Raw genomic sequence first — 22,237 nt, forward strand, 5'->3', positions numbered from 1 at the left:
CTCACAACTTCCACTTTACCCTTATTCTAACTTAATTTTCAGTGCCCAGTCGCCACTCACCTCTCAATACTTAAATATCACTACTACCACTGCAATGCCTCCTGTACTATTAATATTTTCTCTGACCTCCTTTTCAAAATGTACATTTCTTTCTACCAGCCTCATTATCTCCCTAATTCCATTCATATATCTCCATCTCTCCTTCCTTCTCTTCTTCTAAATTCACATGAACTCATTTCCTATCTGCAGCTATTCTACTTGCACTAAAACACACCTCTACAAATCCTCCTTACACCATCTTTCGTTCCATTCAACATTAATACAGCTCAACCCCGCTATAACGCGGATCCGCTTATAACGCGGTGTGAGCGTGGACTCCGAAGTGTACCCCGAATATTCATATATTTTTTTTAACAAACTTTACGCACACACACAAATACATACACATCCACCCCCCCCCCTTCCTCCCTACCTCTGGTGGTGCTTGGGCTGCTGGGGAATGTGCTGGGGCTGCCAGAGCCTCACTCCTGCCTCCTCCCTCTATGCCTGGGGATCATGGTGGGGCTGCTGATGTAAGTACTGGGGCTGGAGCTGCTGGGGGATCATGGTGGGAGAGGTGCTGGGGGATCGTGGTGGGAGAGGTGCTGGGGGATCGTGGTAGGAGAAGTGCTGGGGGATCGTGGTGGGAGAAGTGCTGGGGGATCGTGGTGGGAGAAGTGCTGGGGGGTCGTGGTGGGAGAAGTGCTGGGGGGTCGTGGTGGGAGAAGTGCTGGGGGAAGTGCTTGGGCATCTGGAGGAACATGCTGGGGCTGCCGGCACCTCCTATAATTTGGTCACTTCCTCCCTGAGGCTTAGAGGGGAGGGCACAGGACCTGCACCATGATAAGCTGCACACAGATTCCTATGTCACCTCCCTCCTGTCACTCAGGGAGTCAGTATGAGGAGGGAAAAAAACCCATAGGATAGCCTGTCACTGCCTGTAGCTACTAGGGCTTACGTGATAGGGAGGCAGAAAGATAGCCTGGACCAGCCATGGCTATACAAGCAAGATAAGAATCAAAGGTGTGTGATAAGGGATGTTATGTCATCAAAACTTTTCACAGCAACACTTGAAGAATTGTTATAGATATTTGATATGAAAAAAAAAAAGAAATGGATATCAATGGTGAATACTTGGGTCACCAAAGATTTGTTATTTCGCTACAAATCCAGAAGACCTCTAGCAACTAAACAGAACTCACCAAAGCAAGAAGATGATCCTCCATATGAATCTCAAGATGACGAAAGTGATGCTCAACACATTTGTCAACTCTACAGAGATTAAAAAAGATTCAATAGAACTACAAGTCAAAAACTATGCCTACCTTGGCCAGCAAGTGTCAATGAATAGGGACCTCATGAATGAAAGCAATAGGAGAATGACGATGGGATGGAGTGCATTTGAAAGAAACAAGACAATTTTTCAAGGGAACCTTCTACTGGCCCTCAGGAAGAAAGTTTTTGACCAGTGTATTCTGCCTGTGCTCACACATAGATGTGAAATGTAAACTCTAAATGCAAAGATGATTTAGAAACATCAGACAACGCAGAGTAGTATGGAGTGATATATGCTGGGAATTACATGAAGAGCCAGGAAAAAGATTTAATGGGTTCAGCAGCAAAACAAAAGTCTGTAAAAGCCCCGACAATGGTGAACAAATTAAAAACGGCAGAGGACAGGTCATTTTGAAAGAATAAATTACTATTGTTGGATGAAGATGGTACGCGATTGGATTCTAAGGGTTGTCAAGACAATGACAAAAAGTAAGATGGGAGATTGGGAAATTTGTTAGAGCAACGTGGATAAGAGAGGCTTGGATCATTGGGGAGGCATTCATCCCACAGTGAATCAAAAATGACTGAAGATAATATATATGTATATATATATATATATAAAAAAAAACATCACAGCTTGCACTCAATGTACTGGTTCATATAGACAGGTGCTAGTCTCAAATAATAGAAAAACAACATTACCATTCTCTCGTCCGGTAAAGAAAGACTGCACTCGGTTCAGTAATCATGAAAAACTGTATTGGGCATCTGAATAGAAAAGATAAGTCACCCAATCCGACGTTTCGGTCCTGGAATAGGACCTTTCTCAAGGGGGTGCACACCCTTGAGAAAGGTCCTATTCCAGGACCGAAACGTCGGATTGGGTGACTTATCTTTTCTATTCAGATGCCCAATACAGTTTTTCATGATTACTGAACTGAGTGCAGTCTTTCTTTACCGGACGAGAGAATGGAAATGTTGTTTTTATTTATATATATATATATATATATATATATATATATATATATATATATATATATATATATATATATATAGTGCAGCATAAATTAGTTCTTCAGTATTCGGTGATACCTTTTTAATTGGACTAACAATTTATGTCATAGGACAAGCTTTCGAGAGTTATCCTCTCTTCTTCAGGTCTAATACTGATATACAAAGGAATCTATGGCTAAAACAGTGTGGAGAGAGGAAAAAAAAAAAACAACAGATATTTACTGTAGATAAGGTAGGGTGTTAAGTGTTTGAAGCCAGGGGACAGTGTCAAAGAAAGGTGGGGAGGGGGAGGGATACTGGGGGGGGGAGAAAGTGTGGATAAGAATAGAGGCAAGCAGGATAATTACAAGCAATTTTGATAGGGTGTGAGAAAACCCATATCCGCATTAAGGGCCTCATGCAGTAAGCGTTGATAAGGGAATTATCGCCATTTTATAGCCAAAATTGGGTTTGAGATTCAGTAAGCGCCGATAAGTGCTTGATTTCGCCAGGTTTCGGAGCCGATTATTTTGTTATGGCCATTCGCCTGCCGATAAGCCTGTTTTCGCCACTGATCGCCACTTTTTTAAATCGGCTGGATTCAACAAAAAAAAACAGCTTATCGGGTCTGATCGGCACGACGAAATTGAGATGTTATGGCCAATTTCTCCCGCCAACTAAAGTTGGCAGTTTGGAGGGGAGAACGATCGCTAAGGCTGCCGGAACGGCACTTAGAAAAAAAAAATCTTCTGTACATCAATGGAGTCAATGGAGCGGGGACGTATAACAGTATAGTACTGTTTACGTTTCATTGCTCACAATACAAACGTCATTTGCATTACAGTGTGGGGGCATTCCCTGCATTGTGTCACAGCTGACGTGTATTATTTGCATAACATTATACTTTTACATGTTTTCAGCATTTGCGGGTCACATTACTCATCATGTGATGATGTGGCAAGGGAAAATACTATACTCAACTCTTAAAGGAGAACCTCACATCATATCACACATTTTAATGAACTGAGCGACAATTATTTACATGATGTTACACATGTCACACATGTCACACATACACCGTATATTCATCTTCCTTTACATTACACAATGCTTGTAATGTGTCACGCATCTTTAAACGTTCATGTACATCTGTATTCTCATGTTTACATATACTTTTGGGTCCTCCCTATTTTCATGACGTCACTTATTGGACGCTCAATCACATTGCATGTTTACATTGTAACCGTAGCATTACAAGCACTTCAACCTAACTTATACACACATGTACAGTAATTCAGCATTGGGACACCTTGTAAACTCATTCTATAGCAACTATCCTCCTTACAGAAATGCATGCATATGCACACGACTATTCATTGTTGTCAACATGTCACAATAACATGCCTAATTACACATGTTACACAAAACTTTTCCCACGTCAATCTCAGCCTTTTTGTCTAATTACATGACTGACTGTTGCGTTCACAAGTGTTACATGCATTGCACATGCAACTATTTATTTTCAAGCAATCTTTGTACAAAGCTTCACGTCACATCATTGGCAAATATCATCATTCCCTGCAGAATACACACAACAAATACTTATAACAACAACTGCACACAGCTTGCCACAGAAGTACTTTATTATGTTAATGTAACACCTTGCATTTTACTATGTCACCTGACATCATCACATACCTATTTAAAGGACGCCCATTACCTGCTCATTCACAGCTACTCATTTCAAAATGTTGAGATTGTTTAGGAGACGGAGGAACATTCTTTTCTATGACATGCTTGATGATCAAGAGAATCATATAGGGCAAGGGAGGGACACACCGAGGGACAGTGACAGGGACAGTCACGCGGATACGACAGAGACAGGGAGAGGGACAGGAGATCAGAGGAGAAGACAGAGGAGACAAGTTGTGCCTCGTCCGCGTCTGTACAGGGAGAGAACCCTGTTAGATGGGATGAGTGAGGAGGAGATTGTAAGTCGCTATCGTTTGAGTTCAGCAGCAATCTTATCTCTTTATCAGGAGATAAGGGGAGATTTAGATTTTTTCACAGCCAGAGGTCGTGCAGTCCCTGGGCTTGTTAAAATGCTGTGCTCATTACATTATCTTGCTTCCGCGTCATACCAGACAACTGTGGGCATAGTGGGCGGGGTCTCGCAATCTACATTCTCGCGGGCCTTGACCCAGTTTCTCTATGCACTCAATAGACGCGCTAGGAATTATATTCATTTTCCTACAGAGGCGACAGAGTGGCTGGAAGTCAGGACTGGCTTTTATAATATAGCAGGGATACCATGTGTGCTGGGTGCAATCGATTGCACACATGTTGCTTTGATTGCACCTAGTCAGAGTGAGCATGTGTACCGCAATCGTAAGCACTACCATTCACTCAATGTACAGGTGGTATGTGATGCGACGATGAGGATAATGCATGTGGTACCCAAATTCCCTGGTTCCAGTCACGATTCCTCCATCCTGAGGAACTCTTCAGTCTTCCATGCGTTCGAAGAGGGACATTTTGAACATGGTTGGCTGCTGGGTGAGTACACATTTACATGTTATAACACAAAACACATTTTTATTTAGGAATGTTGGCATTGTACAATTTGATCACTAATGTCAGCTTATGTGTGCTACATTCATTATTGGTGACTCAGGATACGGAATTAGGCCGTGGCTCTTGACTCCGGTGCTAAACCCTCAAACTGAAGCAGAGGACAGGTACAATGCAGCCCATATATCTACAAGATCTGTTATACACTGGCGACACACTTTATTCGAGCTTGGCTAGTCCCACGAATTCGGGTATACCCGGGTGTATTGAGGTTTGTGACTGTTTTCTGCCCGAGTGCATTGAGTTATTTTCCAAGCAGGGATTGAAGCATTTTATTCCCGCTGGCTGCAATACTGCACAGTATATATATATAAACTGCATTACAATTCATGAATTTATGCCATCTGGTAGACACGCGAAGCATTGCAGCCTATTAAATCCTAATCATTATCATTTAACAGATCAGCCGCCCATCAGCCAGGCATGAACCCAGGCTGGGAAGGCAAATGCAACGGGGCTTGTCAGAGGTTAGGAGCGGCGCATTCCAGGTATCTGCCAGGTACATACCGGGTATTTGCTCGAATAAAGTGTGTCGGTGCAGTAGAGAGGACATTTGGCCTACTCAAGACCAGATTTAGGTGTCTGGACAGAACTGGTGGGGCTCTTCTATACAAGCCTCAAAAAGTGTCTGATATTATCCTTGCCTGTTGCATTTTGCACAATGTTGCACTCAGGCACAATGTACAATCAGACCTAGCTGAGCCTTTGGTAGACGAGCATCACCACCCATGAACAAACAGCCAGTGGTGGCCAGACACGCCAGAATCTCATCAATTCATTTTTTTCTTGTAAGTAAAAACATATATGTTCCAAGTTCTACTTTTATACTTACATTATGTTATCTTAACAATAATGTTTTTTTATATACCCTTCTGGTAGGACACAGATGAATATGGGTTGCACACCTTTCTTCTCTCTGCTGTGTGCACAAAGGGATGTGGCACCGGTATGTTATTGTTGCACAGGTTATATAATCCCTCTTCAATTTTACTTTAGTTGTGTGTATGTGAATACAACTGGGGTAACAAAGCACTAATATTTTAGCATTGTGTTGTTCCTTATGCTAACACAATACACATATTATGCCCATACTCATTCATGCTTCTAGTATGCTTACATACAATGTTATTGGTGCAGTGTAACATGTACATCCATATGATGTGTACACCAGCCTGATTTACATTTTGAATGTCATGAAATATACATGGTGTTGCACATTTAACACCAAATACACACTTTGCTGTGTTGTTTACGGTACTGAAGATGGCATGTCAATGTTTGCAATTTATATATTGTTCCTTTGCATTATAGGTATATCTCCAGTATGACTGATCATGGTATGTATATTTGCTGACATCTCTCATAAGATGTGCCTACCTCAATCTTCCTATAATTATTTGAAGTAAAAACCCAACATATTGGTTTTAACACAAATGTAACATACATGTACTTTCTGTATCATGTATATGCATTTAGCTACTCTTGAGCTTTCATGTGCATTGTATTAGAAAATGATTACTCACATTTCATCACATTTTATGTATTTTTCCTTTTAAATTCCATTAATGTAATATAGATGTGTTTGGAGACAAGGGGATAACTGTACTTATTTGTTTACTTACGGGAGCTCATTCATCACGGATGAAATTGACTGATCATAACACTACATGCATGAATGGCTGTAATCACAACAATGCGTACTACATCTTATATTTAGCAATGTAGGTGTTTTTTAATGCTAGGAATTAATAGTCAACATTAATTTACATTTGTGACATGTGTATGTATAAGTTACACGTGTGTGGATGTGTCCTACATGTACCAAGTGTAAAACTGTTAACAGAAAACACAATTTTGTTGCAAATGTTACTGTCATTTAGCATTTCTAATTTACCAATATGACAATGTTGGTAATATTTTTGCAATATAAATCACGTCACTTCATCATTATCATGATGATAATTATCAAGTATTCTCACAATTGTAACGTCAATCACGTGCACATTAGCATAGACACACTTTGTAAGACAACTGTTTGTGTCTGTATCAATTTGTGTAGGATCCATGTATAACACCGACAAATGATAACACCAGCTTTATTATGGTAGCTTATATCATCATATTGACTATACTATGTCTTTTTAGAACGTTTAATAAACACAGTAAACTATAGTTAGTTAGGTTAATGAAATATACACAGAAACGTACTTCATTACATGATGTTGATGTCATAATCAGAACATCATGCATTGTAGGGGACCACAACATCTGGCCAATAACATTATTTGCTACAGTCCCAAACCATTTTATCAACATACCCATGTAACAAGAGATTTTTAACAAGAAATGGCTAGTTGGTTGTAAGTGTCCTTTACATTGGGAGAAGCAGTGGCTCAGTGAGTCAAGACACACACTGGCACTGAGATTTTGAAGCAGGGGAGTCTGGTTCAATTCCCGGTGTCGGCTCCTTGTGACCTTGGGCAAGTCACTTTATATCCCTGTGCCTCAGGCGGCAAAAAATAAATTGTAAGTTCCACGGGCCAGGGACCTCAGCCTGAAAAATGTGTCTGTAAAGCGCTGTGTACAACTAGTAGCGCTATACATGAACATGCTCATATTATAATTATTATAATTATTATAATTATTATTATTATTATTGTTACATAGTTTCGACAGTCATACGTTCCATTACACAATAGAATTCACAAATGTGTTAGCAGAGTGGGAATGGTTGTTATATATAAAACACACCATGCCATAAAATGATAGTAGTCATTAAAGAACACTCAATAAAAATTCATGAGGCACTATTTTGCAACATCATTATGTTAATTAAGTGCTTATGCAATATAGGCATAAGGGTATCACATTTTTAATTGTTTGTTAATAAGCGCTGCAAGCAATATAAAATTAGTTCCATATGTAGTATAGTAGTCGGTGGCTCCTCCTCACAATCATCTCATATAAAGGTAGACTCTTCTGAAATCATACATTGATCCGATTGTATCTTCCCCGACATCTCTGAAATACAGCAAACACATGATGGTCAAATATGGACCCTTACTATATATGTATCCGTGACAACGCATTACACAGCTCTATATGATTGTGTACATACACACGTCACTCACTTATATGTTAGAAGTACAAGTGTACATCAGTATGTAATGTTTCTTTAAATTTGTAGCAGGCATAACTATGTATATGATGTGAACGTTGCCTGTATACTGAAAAATGTGCGCGCACATCTTAGTGTGCGCACGCACTTCACGCTTGGCTGCACTAACTGTTAGCGCAGGCGCAAAACAAAGCGTACGTTGTGCGTTCAATACATCTTGAAAATACCATTAAACATAAAATCTTTATTTCAAATACAATGAATACGAAACTACATTCGTTCTAAACGAGTACATCTGTATTCTTTTTAAACAGATGTGTTTGGACAGAAAGGACGGCCGATAACACAATGCGCAAATGCAATACGTGTGACGTCATGTTAAACCAGCGTGAAACGCACGCTAACACTCCTCCCACTCAATTAACATTCGGCTAACGCCCAGTTGACGCCTACAAACACTGAGCCGCACACATGACACACTGCAGTTACCGTTACTATAACAAAACATGACAGCCAATAGGCTTTGAGGCGCGCACGTCGCTTGGGGGCGGGACTTACATCCGTAATCCTTTTTAAGGACGCCTTGGGCCATGACAAGGGTCCCACGTCATACGTGGTGGACCCGCTTTTAAATGTTGCATGATAACAAAACAGGTATGTGTTAGAGTTATGTTAAAATGTTGCTAATATGGTTAAAGGGATAGGAAAGTACGTATATTTATTCCGTCAGCAATGTGTACTACTCTTTCAGGTTATACTATATTGTATTCGGCAACAATTTCTTTGTGATCGCTACATGTTATGCAGTCTGCAATGTTACGCTGTATCCACGCATTGAAAGTGAAAATGGTGGTTAAAAAAAAACAAAAAAAACATTTAAACGCACAGTCAACGCATAACGGTTGTTATATTTACCATTCTTCTAGAATTAACTCTTCGTCTGGCTGCAACTGGTCGCTCCAGAAATGCAAGGCATTTTCATCCACGCTTGACCCACCCGCTGAATCCAGTATGACACACATCTCCTCCATGAAGCGCTCATAGGAATCGCCACTGCTTTCTTCAAACAATTGGTCGGGAGGTAGGTTCATTTCTTCGGGTTCCCATTCCAATGCATTTTCAGCTGAAAGGCTTGGTACATAATCATAGTACTTTTGTTCTTGTACAATGTGGGTTTCAGGAATGGAGGGTGCAGATATTGCAGCAGGTATCGATTCACACGGAACAGTAGTAGCGGATCCATTGCTATTGGCATTAGGAATAAATATGCCTTTCACAACAATATATGTGCCCTCTTTCAGGGTAAAATGCTTTTCCTTTGCAATCTTCCAGAAACCATAGGTGTGTTCTAGCTTATCCTGCACACGTTCAAAAAAGTCATTAGTTGATAAAGTGAATCTTATTGATGAATTAAAATTCCGCGCATGCCTACGGTCTTGGTAATAAGGATATTTTGCTCGAATCAAATCATAGATTTGGCGTGTGCTCGCTTTGTGTCCGCGACTGTTCAAAATTGCTTCTGAAACCATGTACTTATAACCTAAGAGGGGATTCATATTGATAACGAATTCATCAGCCATGTCAGAGTAGCACAAAAGATGTGTGCAGTTCTGTGTTCTTTGCTCATCAAAATGATTCTGCTCAATGGCTAACAAATTCCTGTGTTTCGTTTTCAAGGTCAACAAAAGTAACTACTTTTACTCCTTATTTCAAACGCCAATTGGATGTGTCGTTTTAATTGGTTTAACTTTTGTGGTTAGTGATAGCCGAATGTGGGAAAAACATGTATCATTTTTTTATCTCGTTTGTGAAAACATTCCTACACTTTTATTTCAGTAACATTGAGTTTTCTTGAAAAATAACAAAGAGCACTGTGTGAAAATAGTGCTTAGACAGCCATATCAGTAAATACACACACCTGCAAAATGAAATGTTTTTTTCCCACATACATTTCTGTGTGTATTTTAAAGTCTGGTTAACTACCTGTCTGCATGAGTTTAAATACGTGTGTATCTATATATATATATATAAATATATCTCTCTCATAAATATATATATATATATATAAAGTGTATATTGTACTATATGTATAGTGTGTGTGTGTGTGTGTGTGTATATATATATATTATATATATATATATATATATATATTTATATATATATATATATATTTATATATATATATATATATATATATATATATATATATATATATATATATATTTATATATATATATATATATATATATATATATATATATATATATATATATATATATATATATATATATATATATAGTTATTTTTTTTATATTGCAGGAGTACACACAACATATTGATGGCAGTAAGTAGGCCTTGTATGAAACCTATTTAAATGGTGATAAACATGAGTGAATTAAGTAATAAACATTTGTTTGCACCCAACAATGTTAGAGGCTCACACTTAGTATAGTTGTCAAACATTAGGCCTGTATTATTAAAATAGTGTGTTTTCACAAGGAAGCATTAAGTGTATGTTTTTTGTAAATACATCTATACCAGTTTAGATAGTACTATATATACACACACACACACACACACACACACACACACACACACACACACACACACACACACACACACACAGTGTGTCTGTGTGTGTGTGTGTGTGTGTGTGTGTGTGTGTGTGTGTGTGTGTGTGTGTGTGTGTGTGTGTGTGTGTGTGTGTGTGTGCATATATCAATACATACTACATATATATTAGTATAAATTCAGAGATGTTCTTGAAACAAGAACACATAAATGATTAAAGGACAACATTACAATGGCCACCAAAGGTAAGTAATATTTAACACAAAATCCTGCTGTACACGTACAAGAAAGATGTTTGCAGTTAAATAGGTGCTTTTATAATTGCATGAAAATAATATGCACATGCAATGATTACATCAATTAACACACCCAAATGCAATGTTTTGCTGCAAAGTCAATGGCAGCTTCTCTAAACTTAGCAACTGGCTCCTGGTGGACCATTACTGAACAGACAATTAATACATCAATATTTATAACACTATTCATTAATTAGGAGTGTTAACATTTCCAATACTTCACGTGTACAAGAACATACTTGAAAGTTTGGAAACAACACAGTCTTCAGCATACATACAATAGTAATTAGATAATCTGAAGTCAACAAAACAAGGCCAAAGACATATTTTGTGAATTATAATTTTTTTTTTTTTTTCCTTTTGCGAGCGAGTAACAGGCCTGCTTGTTGTCTCTTGAATTTTCCTTTTTTTTTTGCCACCAACTTTAGCCACAACAGAGCCACTTTGAGTGGCCTCTGGCACTTCACGGGCAGGGCTTGTGGCCAGTGACTCACCTACAGGGCTTTTGGGTAGTGACTGTTCACCTACAGGGCTTGTGGCCAGTGACTCACCTACAGGGCTTTTGGGCAGTGATTCACCTACAGGGCTTTTGGGCAGTGATTCACCTACAGGGCTTTTGGGCAGTGATTCACCTACAGGGCTTTTGGGCAGTGACTCACCTACAGGGCTTTTGGGCAGTGACTGTTCACGGACAGGGCTTGTGCCCACTGACACATGTGAGCAAGTTGGTAGACACTGCACAAGTGATGGTTGGTCTGTTTCATGTGTGTCTTGTTTTGTTTTTGTCGCCTCCTTTGTAGGTGTCAGCTGCTGAATTTGTACAGATGGCAGCGGTAGGATGTCGTCAGGAACCTGCACAGCAATGTCTGCTACTTGACCGGTAACATTCGGACCTGGTGAATGAAGATCAGATGAATTTGGTGAAAACTGGCCAGCATGAACAGATCCTGCCTGTGAGGTGTTGATGTTGAATTGTGATACATTAGTCATTCTCAAGTAATTAGCTTGTGTTTGCTGAACAACTAATGCTTCGAATGAGGTGTTGATTTTTTGCAACTGTTTAGGCACTTCAATGAAGACTCTGTGGAGATGTGCCAATTGTGAAACTGTTTCTTCCTGCAGTGCAATCATCCTTTCCAGCACTGTCATCAGGTCAGAATGGCGACGATTTTCTGCTTCCACAATTTTTCCCTCAGAAGCTACAATTGCATCATATGTGGTATTTGCTGGACGATTTGGCGGTAAAACAGTTTCAATTGGAACCTCTTCATGGTCACTTGCTTGTATTTGTGTGTCTATGGCGGCGGCATCATCATCATCATCATCATCATCATAATCCTCTCTTCATCATGTTCTACAAATAAATGTACACATTATTAAATGGCATGTTAATCTCTGCTGTGTTACTATGTAATTCTACTGTGTCATAAGTAACAACTAACATGTTTCCATACGTTTTATAACCTCACATTAAAAACTACCTTGACTTAAGAATAATGTTTGGACTCAGTATGAAATATGAGTGAATGAAAACTTGCTGTAAACTCACAACTCCTACATGATAGTTAACATCACTAACACAATACATGTTGCCTTACACTTCATTTTCACATACACTAAGTAATCCTATTTAAAGAACATGTGCAAAACAAATAATGAACATGACAACATAACATATAGAAGAGCACATATTATATGGCCACCAACTGATACACTCACCTTCTAGGTGTGTTGAGCTGGCTGACCCAGGTGAAGACACTTGTTCCGTCTCAGGTGACACATGTCCTTCAGGGGCAACTATATATAACAATAACATAAGTTTTACTTTTACATGTGTAAATATTGAACAAACAGTTATTGTATGTTCTGTATTTATGAGTACGTAACAGCATCAGTTCCTTAACCCAAAATGTGTGTGTGAAAGTGAACATAAATAGTTGTAATAACAATGTACATGCCTGTGTACTTAGAACTTTTGAGTTCCCTAACATAAAACATACTATGTTTCTGCAGTAATGCGTGAGGATAAATAGATAAAATTTGTACATAAAAATCATATGTTGTGTAGTGATATCAGTATCATAATGTACATAACTATCATGAGATGACCATTCACAATGGTTATCATGAAGGTGGTCATATTGCAAAAAGTGTTGTTTTTGGTAGAGGATATGTGTGGTACATTAATATAAGATGTGGCACACATGAATGTGGCTGTGACTCAACAAGACAACACATGCAGTGTGTGATAATGTGTCGTTGATAGTAGTAGTTAAACTATAGATATGAGTGAACTAATGTGTGACGTACGCTTTGATAAGTAAGGAGTTGTTGGGGCATTTAGTAGCTAAAGTGAAGCTTTCAAATGAGTGTGATTAACTTCAGTTGTGCTAGTCAGGTTGTAAGAACGGTATTCACTTCCCCAAAAAGCCTAATCAGCCACACCTTTCAATTACTTGAAACAGGTGAAAATGGTGTGAACTAAGTTGACCCTAAAATGAGGCTGTAATTAGTGTGTGTGCTGAACCCCACCCCCTCTGTTGAAGTGTATGCTGTGATGAGATATTAATTGCAGCTGCTTTAACACAATGGTAGATGAGCTAAATAGTCGTGTGCAGTTTTTAAGTTATGAAAACAATGACATAACATATGATACGTGTGCCTCATTATGCTGTCTGTATATGACTTAAAGCAAAAATGGACCTTTTCATAAACAACTATAGATGTGTTAGTGCAAGTGATGTTTGTAGGCCGTTGCATGCAATATATTTGATGCATGCTTAAAATAGGCAGTAATGTCATGTTTGTCGGAGTAAAATAAATAAAATACACAATAATATTATACATATTTCTGTTCTGTACCTGTAGCTAGTAATAATTTCTCATTAACATGTGTTACACATGTGTACTACCCTGTTGTTCCCCATCTTCGCCCACCATCAATTGCTTCCACTGCAGCAATGCATTTTGGGAATTCACATGTAAATGAGCACACAATGGCACGTGCTATATTAGTTACTGCTTTTAGTAGGACTGCAACATATATGTCTATTTTGAGATATATATATATATACAGAATCAGACATATACATATATAGATGCAGGTATGCTTATATTGTGAAGACAGTATAAAAAGCAGTGTAAATATGCAAAATAACTGTAAGCAACGACACGCACATTAATATTTCTCACCTGGTGGAAATTGTGAGGGATAAATTCCTATATCACGGTCACCAGGTAAGCCTTCCACGACGACGGGAAGTAATTTTGCCCGAAGCAGCTCCTCCAATGGACTTAATATGAGACGTTGTGGTGTCGGCCCACCTCCAGTGCCAGTAGCATGCACGCGTTGGTGTTGTATTTTCTTTTTCAATTTGGACCTAATATCATCAAATCTCTTGTGACAATTCCGCTTGTCCCTCACATGATTCCCACACGCATTGACACCAATGACTATTGTGTCCCACATTTCTTTTCTGCTTGCAGAACTTGTCCGCCCTTGAAAAACATATAAAATATATGAGGTAAATTAATAATAATAGAAGCACCAGTTTCCTACACTGCTAGCTGTTCCAAGAGATAGCAAACATGCTGTTTTAGGTGTAATATGTAATACTAAACCTATACATGTAAGCAAGGTTGCATTCATATTGTATGCAGTTATGGCAAATTGACCGCCTGTGTTTAGTTGTCCTTGTAAGGCATGATAAAAAGCTGTGTTTCCAGACTAATTAACATAGAAAGATATTCTGAACCCATATTTGCATATGAACAAAACTCAGATGACCTAGGATCACATGTATTTGAATAATAAATGTAAAGGTACACTTACCTAGTAAATGTCCATATATACTGTCATAGTGCTCCAGAATGCCAGTGACAAGAGCTGTATTTTCCTGGTCATTGAAGCGAGGATTACGTGGCTTCTCCACACGTTTCTTCCGAGCAGGTTTAGGGTCAGAGCTTGGCTGGTGCTGACTGGACTCTCCTTCTTCCAATGGAAGAGACTCCAAAAGCTGCCCACCAGCAAGCACGCCACCACCATCCACCCCATCAGCAACTGCGCCACCAGCAGCACTCACAGCACCAGCACTTCCACTCCTAGCACCAGCACTCCCACTCCTAGCACCAGCACTCCCACTCCTAGCAACAGCACTCCCACTCCCAGCAACAGCACTCCCACTCCCAGCAACAACACTCCCTCTCACAGCAACAGCACTCCCACTCACAGCAACAGCACTCCCACTCCCAGCAACAGCACTCCCACTCACAGCAACAACACTCCCACTCCCAGCAACAGCACTCCCACTCCCAGCAACACCACTCGGTGCACCAGCAACATCACTCCCCTGAACAGTACGTTCACTCCGACGCGTACTCGCACGAGTAGCACTCCCACTCCCACCAGCATCACTCTTCCCACGCTTTGCGGGCATACTTCCAGCACTCACAAAAAACAGACAACTAATGTACAGCCAATCACACGAAACACTTCCACATATAAAACAAGACAAAGATGTATACAAAACAACAATGGACAAAGCTCACCCAATACACAACAATTCTCTCCGTCAATATGCAAATCTTCAATCAGCCAGCTCTGTGCGTCTCTCTCTCTCTCACTCCCAACAACACAGAGAATGATTAGCAGTACACGTTGCCTTTAAATATGGCGCGCAATCCAATACATGCTTGTTTCGCCTGATTCAGCAAGATTTGTGATTGGGCAACCTATCAGCACCCCGCCACGCACGCCGATACACCTGTGTGTGATCGGCTAATCATCGTGAGTGTGGGCGGATTTGTTTTCGGGTTGATTTTGAATGTATTCGGCACTTACTGCATACGGAGAGGAAAAATCGCCAATAACATGACTAATCGGTAAGCTTGCCGATTTCACTTAATCGACGCTTACTGCATGAGGCCCTAAGTCCTTTGGTTTTGGTGTCAAAGAGTCTTATCATTCTGAGATCAAATGTTTTCCGTTCTTGGGTGCTTTTAAACATTCCATTGAGGATTTTGATTTTTAGATCATTTATGGAATGATCTGGTTGTGAGAAGTGATGTCCCACAGGTGAGCAGTATCTTCCTTCTTCGTGATGGAGTATAGAGTGTCTGTGCATATTCGTTCTTCCTTGTAGTTTTTGGCTCGTTTCCCCAATGTAGCAACCTTGGTCACATTTGTTGCACTGAATCATATACACTAAATTCCTGGATGTGCAGCTGTATGATCCTTTAACATTGAATGTTCTATGGTGGTGACTGGCTGTGGGATCCTGGCAAATATGTTTGCAGAGTTTGCAGCGTTTGTTGCTGCACGGTTTTGTGCCATTATCCATGTCTTTAAAATCGTTGTGAAGTTTTCTGCTGACTAATTTCTGTTTGAGGTTTGGTGGTTGCCGGAATGCAAGAATGGGAGGTTTGGGAAAGATTTCTTTTAATGTCGCATCCTCTGTCAGCATAGAAATTAGTCAGCAGAAAACTTCACAACGATAATAAAGACATGGATAATGGCACAAAACCGTGCAGCAACAAACGCTGCAAACTCTGCAAACATATTTGCCAGGATCCCACAGCCAGTCACAACCATAGAACATTCAATGTTAAAGGATCATACAGCTACACATCCAGGAATTTAGTGTATACTGTATGATTCAGTGCAACAAATGTGACCAAGGTTGCTACATTGGGGAAACCAGCCAAAAACTACAAGGAAGAATGTATATGCACAGACACTCTATACTCCATCACGAAGAAGGAAGATACTGCTCACCTGTGGGACATCACTTCTCACAATCAGATCATTCCATAAATGATCTAAAAATCAAAATCCTAAATGGAATGTTTAAAAGCACCCAAGAACGGAAAACATTTGAACTCAGAATGATAAGACGCTTTGACACCAAAACCAAAGGACTTAATGCGGACATGGGTTTTCTCACACCCTATCAAAATTGCTTGTAATTATCCTGCTTGCCTCTATTCTTATCCACACTTTCTCTCCCCCCCCAGTATCCCTCCCCCTCCCCACCTTTCTTTGACACTGTCCCCTGGCTTCAAACACTTAACACCCTACCTTATCTACAGTAAATATCTTTTTTTTTTTTTTTTTCCCCACACTGTTTTAGCCATAGATTCCTTTGTATATCAGTATTAGACCTGAAGAAGAGAGGATAACTCTCAAAAGCTTGTCCTATGACATAAATTGTTAGTCCAATAAAAAAAGTATCACCGAATACTGAAGAACTAATTTATGCTGCACTATCGCAACTGGACTAACACGGCTATTTTCTGCTTTATATATATATGTATACAGTGTTCGACAAATCACCCAAAAATCTACTCGCCCAACCAAAAAATCTACTTGCCACCTAGTCCCGCCCCCAACCCCGCCCCTAGTCCCGCCCCCAACCCCGCCCCCAACCCCGCTTTAAAATAAAATATATAAATAAAATACATTTAATAAATTCCTAGTCAGAACAACATTCGTTTTTGACAAATGTATTTATTGTATTACATTATACTACAATTAGTCCTTGTTACATGTGTGTGTGTAAATGTTGGATCTAGAAATAAAAGCCAGATGTGAATGACTAGTTTCCTGAACCCCTTAACCAATGTCTGGATGTCCCCGCTTCACAATATCTAAAGCAGCAATCCCACCTGGGATCTTACCTGATCCGCAGTCCCTCAATGTCCAGGTACGCTCATTCCCGCAATGTTATACATTGGGGAGGTGTTCATTACCTGTCTTCTGGGTTAGGGGGGGGTTCCGATGTCTTCCGTGTGAAGCTTGAGCCAGATCTGGAAGAAAGCAGTATAGGGTAGTTAAGATTTCGGTGTAGTATAGGGCAGTTAAGATATATAGGGTAAATAAGAGATCCAGAGTGTGAGTGACAGAGAGAGAGAGAGAGAGTGTGGGGGAGAGAGAGAGAGAGAGTGTGGGGGGGAGAGAGAGAGAGAGAGAGAGTGTGGGGGGGGAGAGTGTGGGGGGGAGAGAGAGAGTGTGGGGAAGAGGGAGAGAGAGTGTGGGGGAGAGGGAGAGAGAGTGTTGGGGAGAGGGAGAGAGAGTGTTGGGGAGAGGGAGAGAGAGTGTTGGGGAGAGAGGGAGAGAGAGTGTTGGGGAGAGAGGGAGAGAGAGTGTGGGGGAGAGAGGGAGAGAAAGTGTGGGGGAGAGAGAGAGAGAGTGTGGGGGAGAGAGAGAGAGAGAGAGTGGGGGGGGGGAGAGAGAGAGAGAGAGAGAATGGGGGGGGGGAGAGAGAGAGAGTGAGGGGGAGAGAGAGAGTGTGGGGGAGAGAGAGTGTGGGGAAGAGGGAGAGAGAGTGTGGGGAAGAGGGAGAGAGTGTGGGGAAGAGGGAGAGAGAGTGTGGGGAATAGGGAGAGAGAGTGTGGGGGAGAGAGGGAGAGAGAGTGTGGGGGAGAGAGGGAGAGAGAGTGTGGGGGAGAGAGGGAGAGAGAGTGTGGGGGAGAGAGGGAGATAGAGTGTGGGGGAGAGAGGGAGAGAGAGTGTGGGGGAGAGGGAGAGAGAGTGTGGGGGAGAGAGAGAGAGAGAGAGTGTGGGGGAGAGAGAGAGAGTGGGGGGGGAGAGAGAGAGAGTGTGGGGGAGAGAGAGAGAGAGAGAGAGTGTGGGGGAGAGAGAGAGTGTGTGGGGGAGAGAGAGAGAGAGAGTGTGGGGGAGAGAGGGAGAGAGAGTGTGGGGGAGAGAGGGAGAGAGGGTGTGGGGGAGAGAGAGAGAGTGTGGGGGAGAGAGAGAGTGGGGGTTGGGGAGAGAGAGAGAGAGTGTGGGGGAGAGAGAGAGAGTGTGGGGGAGAGAGAGAGAGAGTGTGGGGGAGAGAGAGAGAGTGTGTGGGAGAGAGAGAGAGTGTGTGGGGGAGAGAAAGAGTGTGGGGGGGAGAGAGAGAGTGTGGGGGGGAGAGAGAGAGTGTGGGGGGAGAGAGAGAGAGTGTGGGGGGGAGAGAGAGTGTGGGGGGGGAGAGAGAGAGTGTGGGGGGGAGAGAGAGAGTGTGGGGGGGGAGAGAGAGTGTGGGGGAGACAGAGGAGAGAAACGGTGGGTGATACACAGAGAGAGAGGCTGGGTGAGTGACTGGCTGGTTGAGTGGTTTGCTGGGTGAGTGGCTGGGTGGGGCAGGGGTGACTGGGTGGGTGAGTGACTGACACTGACTGGGGGTGGGGGGGTGACTGACACTGACTGGGGGTAGGGGGGGTGAATGACACTGACTGGGGGTAGGGGGGGGGTGACTGACACTGACTGGGGGTGGGGGGGTGACTGACACTGACTGGGGGTGGGGGGGTGACTGACACTGACTGGGGGTGGGGGGGTGACTGACACTGACTGGGGGTGGGGGGTGACTGACACTGACTGGGGGTGGGGGGGTGACTGACACTGACTGGGGGTGGGGGGTGACTGACACTGACTGGGGGTGGGGGGTGACTGACACTGACTGGGGGTGGGGGGCTGACTGACACTGACTGGGGGTGGGGGGTGACTGACACTGACTGGGGGTGGGGGGTGACTGACACTGACTGGGGGTGGGGGGTGACTGACACTGACTGGGGGTGGGGGGTGACTGACACTGACTGGGGGGTGACTGACAGGGGGGGGTGACTGACTGGGGGGAAGGTTACTAACTGGGGGGGTTACTGACTGGGGGGGGTTACTGACTGGGGGGGGTTACTGACTGGGGGGGACCTCTGGTGTCACACACATACACATACTCCCATACACACATACATTCATTCACACACACACACATTCTCCCACACACATACACACATACACATTCTCACACACACAGGGGAGGAAAGGCCGCGACCAGCACCACGCAAATCCCCCACCCACCCGCGCCCATCTCCCGCTCGTGTGGGGGGCAGGCCGACATCCCCCCCCCAATCAACAGGGTGGGTGGGAGGCACGTGGCGAGGTATCCCCCACTGGGCGCCCCAGGTGACAGTCAGCCCCGCCGTGGCCGCCACTGCCCTGCTCCCCTCGCCGGCATGTCACAGTGCACGGCCAAGCTGCAGGCTGCTTCTTCCCCCCCAGCCCGCGGCGGCATGAAGCTCGTGGGGGGAGGGGGAGGCCAGGCCGACATCCCCCCACCTCATGCGGCGGTTGCGCCATCATTAAGGTAGGGGACGCATGGGAGGCACGTGGTGAGGGCCGAGCCACCCCCCCGCAAGCCAACCGGGCTGCAGCAGCGGGGACCTCCCGCCCCTGACATCGATCGGTGGATCGAGGGGAAGGGGACAGGAGGAGGGGAAGGGGACAGGAGCAGGAAGAGGGGAAGGGAGCAGGAGGAGGGGACAGGGGACAGGAGCAGGAGGAGGGGACAAGAGCAGGGGACAGGAGGAGGGGAATGGGACAGGAGCAGGGGACAGGAGAGCTTCCGCGGTGGGGAGTAGGGAGCCATGTGGGGACCAGTGGGATCGCAGGGAAGGAGCAGAGGGGCCGCAGCATGGAGAGTACTTACCCTCCAACAGAGCTCCAGGCAGAATGGCCGCTCGTTGGGGGCGGGCTCATATAGAGCCTGGCCGCGCGCCCACAAAGCCTGGAGCGCGCGCCAATCAGGAGTCAGGTAGGGGGAGTTTTTTTTTTTTTTTGTTTGTTTTTCAGCGCGAGCAAGGAAATTTCAGCGCGAACGGGGGAATTTAAAAAAAAAACACGTGTGCTGCTTGGGCCAATATTTACTCGCCCGGGGGTTAAATCCACCCGCCCCGGGCGAGTAAATGTATACAATTGTCGAACACTGTATATATATATATATATATATATATATATATATATATATACAGCTAAACCCCGTTATAACGCGGTCCTCGGGGTCCACCCCGAGACCACCGCGTTACTAACGGGGTCGCGCTAATTTTAAAAAAAAATGGCCGCCGCATCAGTGTTTTTACCCGCGGTCCCGGCTTCCCCCTGCCACCGCGTGACAGGAGATGGGAGGGGGGATTCACATCCGGTCCGGCTCCCCCTGCCACCGCGTGACAGGAGATGGGAGGGGGGATTCCCCTCCGGTCCGGCTCCCCCTGCCACCGCGTGACAGGAGATGGGAGGGGGGATTCCCCTCCGGTCCGGCTCCCCCTGCCACCGCGTGACAGGAGATGGGAGGGGGGATTCCCCTCCGGTTCCGGCTCCCCCTGCCACCGCGTGACAGGAGATGGGAGGGGGGATTCCCCTCCGGCTCCGGCTCCCCCTGCCACCGCGTGACAGGAGATGGGAGGGGGGATTCCCCTCCGGTCCGGCTCCCCCTGCCACCGCGTGACAGGAGATGGGAGGGGGGATTCCCCTCCGGTCCGGCTCCCCCCGCCGCAGCACAGGGCCCTCGCGCCGCAATACAGGGCCCCCTGGCCCTGCCGTAGCGCAGGGTCGTCCTGCCCTCCCCCCCCCCCATGCCCCCCCGCGCTGCACCGGGCCATCCCACCAGCCCCCGCAGCATCGGGGGCCCCCGCAGCAGCCATCATCCCCCTCCACCGCAGCACCACCCCCACCCTGCAGCCACATGCCTCAAAAATCATCCCCAAGGTAAGGTAAGGCTGATTTATGTATAAGTGTAGTGTGTGTGTGTGTGTGTGTGTGTGTGTGTGTGTGTGTGTGTGTGTGTGTGTGTGTGTGTGTGTGTGTGTGTGTGTGTGTGTGTGTGTGTCAGTGTGAGCAGTGTGTGTGCAGTGTGCAATGAGCAGTGTGTCAGTGTGTGCAGTGTGAGCAATGAGCAGTGTGTCAGTGTGTGCAGTGTGAGCAATGAGCAGTGTGTGTGCAGTGTGCAGTGTGTGTCAGTGTGTGTGCAGTGTGAGCAGTGTGTCAGTGTGTGTGCAGTGTGAGCAGTGTGTGCAGTGTGAGCAATGAGCAGTGTGTGTGCAGTGTGAGCAATGAGCAGTGTGTGTGCAGTGTGCAGTGTGTGTCAGTGTGAGCAGTGTGTGTGCAGTGTGTCAGTGTGTGCAGTGTGAGCAATGAGCAGTGTGTGTCAGTGTGAGCAGTGTGTGTGCAGTGTGAGCAATGAGCAGTGTGTCAGTGTGTGCAGTGTGAGCAATGAGCAGTGTCAGTGTGTGCAGTGTGAGCAATGAGCAGTGTGTGTGCAGTGTGCAGTGTGTGTCAGTGTGTGTGCAGTGTGAGCAGTGTGTCAGTGTGTGTCAGTGTGTGTGCAGTGTGAGCAGTGTGTGCAGTGTGAGCAATGAGCAGTGTGTGTCAGTGTGAGCAGTGTGTGTGCAGTGTGAGCAATGAGCAGTGTGTCAGTGTGTGCAGTGTGAGCAATGAGCAGTGTGTGTGCAGTGTGCAGTGTATGTCAGTGTGTGTGCAGTGTGAGCAGTGTGTCAGTGT

General features: G+C 44.0%; 1 protein-coding gene and 1 long non-coding RNA gene across 3 annotated transcripts in view; one reads left to right on the forward strand and one right to left on the reverse strand.

The window, feature by feature from the left end:
• Positions 1 to 22,237, reverse strand: part of LOC142487766 (uncharacterized) — a 56,182-nt gene that overhangs the window by 11,788 nt on the left and 22,157 nt on the right. The gene's annotated exons all lie outside the window — the stretch shown is intronic.
• Positions 8,989 to 12,226, forward strand: LOC142487768 (uncharacterized). Its single transcript, XR_012799306.1, has 3 exons — positions 8,989 to 9,137; positions 10,376 to 10,400; positions 11,724 to 12,226. It is a non-coding gene; the product is annotated as an uncharacterized LOC142487768 (long non-coding RNA).

Source organism: Ascaphus truei, chromosome 2 (assembly GCF_040206685.1).
Source record: "Ascaphus truei isolate aAscTru1 chromosome 2, aAscTru1.hap1, whole genome shotgun sequence".
In the NCBI taxonomy this organism is placed as follows: Eukaryota; Metazoa; Chordata; class Amphibia; order Anura; family Ascaphidae; genus Ascaphus; species Ascaphus truei.